We start from the raw sequence: 10,710 nt of genomic DNA, 5'->3' as shown, positions 1-10,710 counted from the left end.
AACTTCCCTTGTGCTTTTTGTTACTAGTCCAACAAAACTTCCAGGCTTGTCTGGTTTTCCTACATCTGGCTTTCTCCTAGCCCACCAACGCTGTGTTTTTGTCTGGCCCACTTTATTACGATGAAACACCAGAGCCTTTTAACTTCTTTCACCCCTCAATGGTTTCTTTTGTGCCCTGTGGTAAGATATCCTTGTGATTTTCACTGAGATCTATCTTTCCCTTTCCACGTGAGGGTTTCTCTTTGCCCCAATTTCTATCCCTCATGGACTGAAATTGGTTCTGGAAGCCAATCCGAGTTTTATGGACCAGCTCAGAATCATCAGCCCCTTCAGCTGCTAACCTTGTGTTTTAACTCTCTGCTCTTTCACAGAGTTCGTACTACATCAGGCAGTGAATTTTTGAATTCCTCTAAAATAATTCCTTCTCTGAGGGCATCATAGGTTTGCTCGATTTTTAAAGCTCTTATCCATCTATTGAAATTACTCTGTTTGATCCTTTCAAACTCAATATAGTTTTGACCAAGGGCCCTCCTTAAATTCCTGAAACATTGTTGATAGACTACTGCTAAAGCTCATATGCACTTAAAATGGCTTTTTTCACCTCCTCATACTCCCCAGATACCTTCTCTGATAGGGATGTGAATACCTCAGTAGCCCTACCTGCACATTTCGTTTGGATCAACAAAACCCACATGGCCACTGACCACTGCATATGATTGGAATGTTATTTAGATCTTGTAGCTTGATGAAACGTTATTCTAGAGACTAATGTTCTGTAGAACACTAATAACTGGAATGGATTTTTTTTTGGAAGAAACCTTTGGACAAGCATATTGCAGGAAGGTCAGTGTACCTTATTAAAAACTTAAATCTATTTTGCAATATTCTACTCCATTTGTTTAATTAAGAATTGTTGCCTACAATGTGAGAGATGTTGTACTGAGTAAAGCTCCACTGCACTATCCCATCAAACACTCCTAAAGCAGATGCAGAATTCAATAGATATAAATCTCTCAGTCCCCTGTCCGATCATACACTTCCAGCATAGGTGCAGCATGAGGTTAGTTACAGAACAAAGCTCCCTCTGCACTATCCTACCAAACACTCCCTGGACAGGTACAACCCTGGCTAAATACAGAATAAAGCTTGAACATTGTAATTTTATTCTGTTAGCTTCACAGTAATTCTCACAAGTTCCAGAAGCCATGTTACTCACCCATAAAAAGGTGTTGGGAAACAATATTCAGACAATTAACTACACTAACTGTGCAATTAATGCAATTCTAACCTTAATCAGAAATATCGTCTTAACAATTTGGTCAACATAGTTTCCATGATTCAGAACAGAATTATGGAGTCCAGAGACTGACAAGGCTCCTTCATCCTCTGGAATCTCAGTGTACCATATCTCTTCACTTCTCCATCCAAACCTGACCATAGATTTGTGTGGATGAATTATAGGGATAAGAGATGACTCTTTATGTGACCCCACCTACCCCACAAGATGGAGCTTCAGAAATACAAAACTGAAGTCTTTGTTCACAAGGACCTCGAGCAATCCTTTCTGGGTGTCTTGGAGAAGAATATTTCTCCATCATAGGTGCACCTGAACCTTTAAGAGATAATTGTGCAGGATTAAAACACATGGGATGGGGGGGGGGGGGGGGGGGAGAGTATATGGAGCTGGCTAGAAAACTGGTTGGCAGAGAGGAAGCAAAGAGTAGGAATTAAAGGGTCCTTTTCAAATTGGCAGGCAGTAACGAGTGAAGTGCCACAGGGATCGGTGTTAGGACCCCAGCTCTTCACAATATATTATTCATGATTTGGATGAGGGAACAAAATATAACATCTCAAAATTTGCAGATGATACTACTTTGGGTGGGAAGGTGAACTGTGAGAGGGATGTAGAGATCCTTCAGCATGATCAGGACAGGTTGGGTGAGTGGAAAATCAATGGCAGATGCAGTATAGTTTGGATAAATGCAAGGCTATTCACTTTAGAAGCAAAAACAAGAAAGCCGAGGACTACCTGAATGGCTGTAAGTTGAGAGAGGGAACTATGCAGTGGGACCGGGGTCTTCTCACACACCAGTCATGCAGGTGCAGCAGGGCGGTAATGACAGCAAATGGTATGTTGGCCTTCATTGCAAGAGGTTTCAATAACAGGAGCAGGGATGTGTTGTTGCAGTTATACAGAGCCTTGGTGAGGCCATACCCCGGAATATTGTGTGCAGTTTTGGTCACCTTTTCTGAGGAAGGATGCTCTTGCTCTTGAGGGAGTGCAGTGAAGGTTTCCTGGGCTGATTCTGAGGATGGCAGGACTGGCATATGATGAGAGATTGACTTGGTTAGGATTGTTTTCATTGGATTGTAGACTAGTGTAGGGGGAATCTCACAGAGACTTACAAAATTCTAACAGGGTAGATACAGGGAGGATGTTCCCGATGGTGGGTGTCCAGAGCCAAAGGTCACAGCCTGAGGATTTGTGGGACCATTTAGGACGGAAATGAGGAAACATTTCTTCACCCAAAGAGTGGTGAGCCTGTGGAATTCACAGGAAGTAGTTGATGCCAAAACATTGAGTGTATTCAAGAGGCAGCGTGACATAGCACTTGGGGCGAGTGGGATCAAAGGTTATGGTGAGAAAGCAGGATTAGGCTATTGAGTTGGATGATCAGCCATGATTGTGATGAATGGGGGAGACAGGCTTATAGGGCCGAATGGCTCCTCCTGCTCCACCTTCTATGTTTCTATGTTCACGTAATCAGTAGACACTACAAGGAAAGACGTGAGTAAAATTCCATTTTTATGACTGCATTTTCTATTAGTTGTGCTCTTTTAAAAGTGGGCTCAGAATGATATGGAGCTTTTACAGCACAGTAATCAGTCGTGTAGGATGGGCTGAACGGCTAAACTTGTTGATGATATTTGACAGCTGGGTGACCTTGAATGTGTCCTGTACGCATTCCTGTACATGCCAAAGTCAGCACCATCAACGCGTTTTTCTGTAGTTATTTCTTCTGTGTCTTGCCGTCTGTGATACCGATTAAGAGAGAGTTTTGTTCCGAGCCTCTGGACCTCAACTTGGACCGGGATCGCAAACGGTGCCCGAAACAACCTTTAGCCTCCAAACAAACCGTAGATCATGGGGTCCCAATGGGCAGAAGGGTGTGAGGCTCATTGTGTTTTTCCTCTCTTTTTCATTCTTTTTATTTACTTAGTAAATGTACCTTTGTTTTTGTGTCTTTCATTGTTATTCAATAAATGTTCACATTTAAGCAAATTGCTGTTGTCGAGCCTCCTCTTAATTACAATTAACCAAATCCAAAAAGAACTGCTTGCATACGCTCTGTGATCCAACACACACCTTGACTGAACAGGTCAATGTCAGCTGAGGTTTATTCCAACTTAGTTCATCTTGTCCTGGTGCTTTTTTTATTTGTTGTCAACAGAAAAATGTTACTCCAATCCTGGAATCTGTATCTCCTAATTATTTCTATTCCTAAGTTGATGAGAGATTGACTTGGACGAAGTTGCACGAAGAAAAACATGATCACTTTATTGAATCACCTGTCGATCTTATATCAAAACACAAGATAATATGAAAAGTGTATTTCAACAGTAAAATGGCAACATGAACACATTATGAATCAGAAACATTAAGTCTTGGCCTCTGGATTTTCATCTGCAAAAGAGAGAGGTAAATATTTCATTTATTTTTCTAAATAAAGCTAGTGCTCAAGTTCAAACATCCATTTTAATAATGGGGAATTATTCTTCTAGTCAATGTGCTGCAGTGTTAGTGCAGATAGGAGGGAACTATTATTGCCTGAAACATTTCTATGGGTAATTCGGTCAGTGGTCAGGGACGGCAGGGTGTGACTGCAAGTGAGGCAGGTAGAGGAATCCTGTATTCAGGAACAGAGGCGCTCAACCCTTGACTTTGACCAACAGGGTATGAGGCGCCTGCTCCCTGTGTGGATGGGATCAGGGCTGTGGGGAGGATGTGCCAGCTGACCATGGCACAATAGGCCATTCAAGAGGGAGGGACCAAAAAGACAAGTGGTAGTTGTAGGGGATTCTATAATTAGGGGAATAGATAGCATCATTTGTAACCAGGATCGAGAGACACAAATGGCATGTTGCCTGCCTCGTGTCACAGTGAGAGATATCTCCGACAGGCTTGAAAGGATTTTAGAGAGGGAGGGGGAGGATCCAGTAATTGTGGTCCACTTTGGGACAAGCAACATAGGCAAGGTGAGGAAGGAGGACCTGTTTGGGGCTTATAGGAACTAGGAGCTAAATTAGAGGACAGCTTTTCAAGAGTTATAAGCTCTGGATTATAACCTGAGCCACATGCAAATTGGCAGAGGGATGCGAGAATAAATGATGTAAACATGCGGCTAAAGGAATGGTGGGGGAAAGAGGCATCAGTATTGGAATAGGAGGGATCTGTACCATTGAGACAGTTTCTACCTAAACCGAGCTGGGACCAATGTTCTAGTGAATAGGGTGATCAACAGGCCTTTGATAAGGTTCCACATGGTAGGCTGCTCTGGAAAGTTCGATTGAATGGGATTCAGGGGAGTATGCAAATTGGATACACAGTTGGCTGGATGGTAGGAAGCAGAGGGTAATAGTGGAAGGATGCTTGTCGGATTAGAGGCCTGTGACTAGTGGAGTCCCTCAGGGGTCGGTGCTGGGCCCATTACTCTTTGTTGTCTGTGTCAATGACTTGGATGAGAATGTACAAGGCAGGAATAGCAAGTTTGCTGATGACACTAAAATCAGCAGTATCGTGGACAGTGAGGAACGCTCTCAGATATTGCAGCAGAACCTCGATCAGCTGGGGAAGTGGGTTGAGAAATGGCAAATGGATTTAATATAGATAAGTGTGAGGTTTTGCATTTTGTAAAGTGAAATCAAGGTAGGAGTTTCAGGGTGAATGGTAGGGCCTTAAGGAGTGTAGTGGAACAGAGGGACCTTGGAGTTCAAGTGCACAGTTCTCTGAAAGTAGAGTCACAGGTAGACAGGGCAGTAAAGAAGGCTTTTGGCACATTGGCCTTCGGTCAGGGCATTGAGTATAGAAGTTGGGAAGTTATGATGCAGTTATACAGGATGTTGATGAGACCGTATTGCATTCAGTTTTGGTCACCTTATAGGAAGGATGCTATTAAACTAGAAATAGTGCAGAAGAAATTTACAAGGATATTGCCTGGACACAATGGTCTGAGTCATGTGCAGAGGTTGGACAAGCTAAGGTTTTTTTCTTTAGAGTGTGGGAGACTGAGGGGGTACCATGTAGAGGTGTATAAGGTCATGAGAGGCATGGATAGGGTGAATGCACTCAGTCTTTTTCCCAGGGTTGGGGAATCAAGAATGAGAGGACAGCAGTTTAAGGTTAGAGGGGAAAGAATAAAAGAGGGCCAACATTTTTACACAGAGGGTGGTACACATATGGAATGAGCTGCCAGTGGTAATGATTGAGGCAGCTACATTAACAACATTTAAAAGGTATGTGGGCAAATACATGGCTAGGAAAGGATTAGAGGCATATGGGCCAAGTGCAGGGAAATGGGGTTAGCGTGGGTAGACATTTTGGGGGTCAGCAAAAGGGCCTATCTCTGTGTTGTAGGACTCTCTAACTCAATTACAGGGCTTTAAAGGAGAAATTGTGGGGGAAGGGAAGGGTAAAACTCCAAGAACTATAATGGCTAATGGGAAACAAAGCAGCAGATTAACATCTGTGGGGGTGGATGGAAAAGAATAAAAAACTGAAAAGAAAGGAAAACTCAGGTGAGATTACTAAAGTCTTCAAGATACAAAATATGACAGATTGTTTGGAAAGGGTGAGGAATCTAATTTCAAACACATCGGATAAAGGGATGACAATGAGAAGACGGATGGTAAATACAGGACTGAAGGTGTTGTATCTGAATGCACACAGTATACGAAATAAGGAAATGAGCTTGTGGTGCAGATAGAAATTGGCTGGGATGATGTGGTGACCATCATGGAGACATGGCTGCAAGGGGATTAGGACTGGGATCTAAATATCCAAGGGTATACATCCTATGGAAACGACAGGAGGGTGGAGGGGGCAGAGTCATCTGATCAGAAAGAAATGAAGTTAAATCCATTGCAAGAATTGAGGTAGGGTCAGATGATGTCGGATCTGTGGGTATCTGCGAAGGTAAAAGAACCATAATGGGAGTTATGTACAGGCCTTCAAACAGTGGTCAGGATGTGAAGCATAAGATACATCATGAGATGGAAAATGCTTGTCAGAAAAGCAAAGTTGTAGTGATCATGCAGGTGGACTGGGACAGTTGGTAGTGGATCGCAAGTTAATTAATTTGAGGAACATCTATGAGATTGCTTTTTGGAGCAGCTTGTAGTGGAGCCCACGATATAACAGGCAATTCTGGATTTAGTGATGTGCAATGAGGCAAATTTGATAAGGGAGCTTAAGGTGAAGGAACCTGTAGGAGGCAGTGGCCATGATAGAATTTATTCCGCAATTTGAAAGAGAGAAGGTGGAATCAAATAAGACAGTATTACAGTTGAATAACGGCAACTAGAGAGGTATGAGAGAGGAGTTGACCAGAACTGACTGGGGGAGGAGCCGAGCAGGAAAGACAGTGGAACAGCAATGGCAGGGGATTCTGGGAGTAATTCAGGAGACACAGCAGAGATTCATCGCGAGGAAAACGAAGCATACTACAGGGAGGGCTAGGCAAACATAGCTGACTAGGGAAGTCAGGGACTACGTAAAAGCAAAAGAGAAGGCCTATAATGCAGCAAAGGGCAATAGGATGCCAGGGGATTGAGAAGCCTACAAAGACAATTCTCCCCGTTGTTCTCCCCGTGTCTGCGTAGGTTTCCTCCAGGCGCTCCGGTTTCCTCCCACCATCCAAATATGTGCAGGGTCAGGTGAATTGGCCATACTAAATTGCCTGTAGTGTTAGGTAAGGGGTAAATGTAGGGGTATGGGTGGGTTTCGCTTCGGCGGGTCGGTGTGGACTTGTTGGGCCAAAGGGCCTGTTTCCACACTGTAATCTAATCTAAAGACCAAGAGAGGACAATGAGAAAAGAAATAAGGATGGAGAAAATTAAATATGAGAGTAAGCTAGCTAGTAATATAAAAGAAGATAGCAAGAGTTTCTTTCGATATATGAAGAGCAAAAGAGAGGCAAAAGTAGACATTAGGCTGTTGGAAAATGACGCTAGAGAAGTAGTCATGGGGAACAAAGAAATGGCTGAGGAACTGAACAAGTACTTTGCATCAATCTTCAAGATGGAAGACATGAGTAATATCCCAAAAATTCAAGAGAGTCGGGTGGGGTGAGTATGATGGCCATTACCAAGGAAAAGGAGCAAGAAACACTGAAAGGTCTGAGGTGGGGGGGGGGAAATCACCTGGACCAGATGGACTACACCGCAGAGTTCTGAAGAAGGTTGCTGAAGAGATAGTGGAGGCATTTGTGGTGATCTTTTAGGAATCACTGGAGTCAGGGAGGGTCCCAGACAACTAGAAAATCACCAATGTAACCCTCCCCCACTACCAATTAAGAAAGGAGTAAGGCAAAATACAGGAAATTACAGGTCAATTAGCCTGACCTCAATTGTTGGTAAGATATTAGAGTCCATTGTGAAGGATGAGATTCCTGAATACTTGAAAGTGCGTGGTAAGATAAGGTCATGCCTGACAAATCTGTCAGAATCTTTCAAGGAGGTAATGAGCAGATTAGACCAAGGAGAGGCATTGAATATTATCTACTCAGACTTCTAGAAGGACTTTGACAAGGTGCCACATAGGATGTTAGAGGCAGGGTACTAACCTGGCTGGAACATTGGCTTTTTGGCAGAAAGCAGAGATTGGGGATAAAATGGTCCTTCTCAGGGTGGTAGCTGCTGATTAGTGGTTCCCCAAGGGTCAGTGTTGGTACCACAACTTTTCACTTTATACATCAATGATCTAAATGAAGGAACTGAGGGCATTCCAGCTAAGTTTGCTGATAATAGAAAGATATGTAGAGGGACAGGTAGCATTGAGGAGGCGCAGAGGCTGAAGGAGGATTTGGACAGGTTAGAAGAGTGAGCAAAGAAGTAGCAGATGGAATACATTGTGGGAAAGTGTGAGGTCAAGCACTTTGGTAGGAAGAATAGAGGCATAAACTATCTTCTAAATGGGAGAAAATGCAGAAATCTGAAGTGCAAAGAGACTTGGGAGTCTTTGTCTTGGATTCTCTTCAGGTAAACTTGCAGGTTAAGTTGGTAGTGAGGAAAGCAAATACAATGCTGGCAATTATTTTGGGAGACTAAAATATAAACACAGAGATGTACTTCCAAGGCTTTATAAGCTTCTGCTCAGACCACATTTAGAATATTGTGAGCAATTTTGGGCCCTGTATCTCAGAGAGGTTGTACTGGCTCTGGAGGGGGTTCAGAGGAGGTTCACAAGAAATATCCCAGGAATGAAAGGCTTCGCATGTGACAAACATTTGAGAACTCTGGGTTTATTCTTGATGGGGTTTAGAAGGATAAGAGGAGATCTAATTGAAACTGACAGAATACTGAAAGACTTGGACAGAATGGACGTTGGGAAGATGTTTCCATTGATAGGAGAGACTAGGACCTGATGGCACAGCTTTAGAGTGAAGGGAAGACTCTTTAGGATGGAGAGAAGAGGAAACGTCTTCAGCCAGAGAGTGGTGAATCTATGGAATTCACTGCCACAGAAGGCTGTGGAGGCCAAGTCATCAAGTATATTTCAGACAGAGATAAATAGTTTCTTGATTGTTAAGGGGATCAAGGGGTTAGAGGGAGAAGGCGGGAGAATGGGGTTGAGAAAACTATCAGCCATGATTGAATGGCAGAGCAGACTCGATGGGCTGAATGGCCTAATTTCTGCTCCTTTTTCTTATGGTCTAAACTTGAGCAAAGGAATTGATGATGGATACATAAAAATCAGGACAGATGTATCTTTTATGAATGAGAATTTAATTATGTCTGTACGCCCTAGCCTAATTATCCCCTGTGCTCCAATCCTCCAATTGGTCAAAGATTGTGCTTAAACTGGATTGGTCGGGAGATTAATTAGCTTTATATTATAAATGGCCTCCTCCTGTTATTCTATAGAGGCACACATTTCCTCTTTTCGACTTCTCTACTGTACCTCAGGCAATAGGTGTTTGACAGCCAATGATACCGTTTTGAATGCATTACTGCTCGTGTAAGTTTTAAAGCTTGACTTTCTGAGAAAAAAAGAGAGCTATAAATTTCTTGACCTGAGTAATACATCTTCTTCTCAAAGAGTTATCAACAGAGGTGAATTTGAAGTCGCACATCTCTGTGGCACTTACGGTTTAACTGGTCCATTATCAAACCAAATAACTGTTTAAATACAAACCTCCTCAGTATTGAATTTGGGGAATAGCTCCGGTTTCATATTCACCACGGAATAGTCAGACAATTCTCTTTGGCCTGTTGAATCTGCATTATAAACATATGAAAAGATCATTATATCAGGAAAGACTAACCTTATATATGTACAGCACATTTTATATCTTGAGTATACCAAATGTTTCGATGTACTTTCAGTTCACTACAGTGTAGGGAAATGAGAATTTATGAATGAGAAGTTAATTATATCTGTATGCCCTAGCCTAATTATCCATTGTCCTCCAATTCATCAAAGATTATACATAACTGGATTAGTTGGGTGATAATTAGCTTTGTATTAAAAATGGCCTCCTTCTGCCTTGAAATACTTCTGCTATTCTGTGGAGGCACGCTGAGAAGTGGCAGATGGATAATTAATTCAGATAAATGTGAGGTGCTGCATTTTGGGAAAGCAAATCTTAGCAGGATTTTTTAAGATTAGATTACATACAGTGTGGAAACAGGCCCTATGGCCCAACAAGTCCACACCGACCCACTGAAGCGCAACCCACCTAGACCCATTCCCCTACATTTACCCCTTTATCTAACAATACAGGCAATTTAGCACGGTCAACTCACCTAACCTGCACATTTTTGGATTGTGGGAGAAAACCGGAGCACCCAGAGGAAACCCACGCAGACATGGGAGAATGTGCAATCTCCACACCGAGAGTCGCCTGAGACAAGAATTGAACCCTGGTCTCTGGCGCTGTGAGGCAGCAGTGCTAATTACTGTGCCACCGTGCCGCCCTTAATGGTTAGATCCTAGGGAATGTTGCTGAACAAAGAGACCTTGGAGTGCAGTTTCATAGCTCCTTGAAAGTGGAGTCGCAGGTAGGTAGGATAGTGAAGGTGGCGTTTGGTATGCTTTCCTTTATTGGTCAGAGTATTGAGTACAGGAGTTGGGAGGTCATGTTGTGGCTGTACAGGACATTGGTTAGGCCACTGTTGGAATATTGTGTGCATCGGGTGAGAGGGGAAAGATATAAAAGAGACCTAAGGGGCAACATTTTCACGCAGAGGGTGGTACGTGTATGGAATGAGGATGTGGTGGAGGTTGGTACAATTGCAACATTTAAGAGGCGTTTGGATGGGTATATGAATAGAGAGGGTTTGGAGGGATATGGGCCGGGTGCTGGCAGGTGGGACTAGATTGGGTTGGGATATCTGAGCGGCATGGACGGGTTGGACTGAAGGGTCTGTTTCCGTGCTGTACATCTCTATGACTCTATGACTTTTCCATAAATCCTACAACAGCAATAAGAC

General features: G+C 43.0%; 1 long non-coding RNA gene across 1 annotated transcript; it reads right to left on the bottom strand.

The window, feature by feature from the left end:
* Positions 1-3,533: 3,533 nt before the first annotated feature.
* Positions 3,534-9,500, bottom strand: LOC122544419. The gene is made up of 2 exons (XR_006310333.1): positions 9,413-9,500; positions 3,534-3,685 (listed from the first exon to the last, which is right to left on the bottom strand). It is a non-coding gene; the product is annotated as an uncharacterized LOC122544419 (long non-coding RNA).
* Positions 9,501-10,710: the final 1,210 nt, after the last annotated feature.

The sequence above is a fragment of the Chiloscyllium plagiosum genome, chromosome 48 (genome assembly GCF_004010195.1).
Source record: "Chiloscyllium plagiosum isolate BGI_BamShark_2017 chromosome 48, ASM401019v2, whole genome shotgun sequence".
NCBI lineage: Eukaryota > Metazoa > Chordata > Chondrichthyes > Orectolobiformes > Hemiscylliidae > Chiloscyllium > Chiloscyllium plagiosum.
This window is presented reverse-complemented; position numbering and strand designations above follow the sequence as displayed.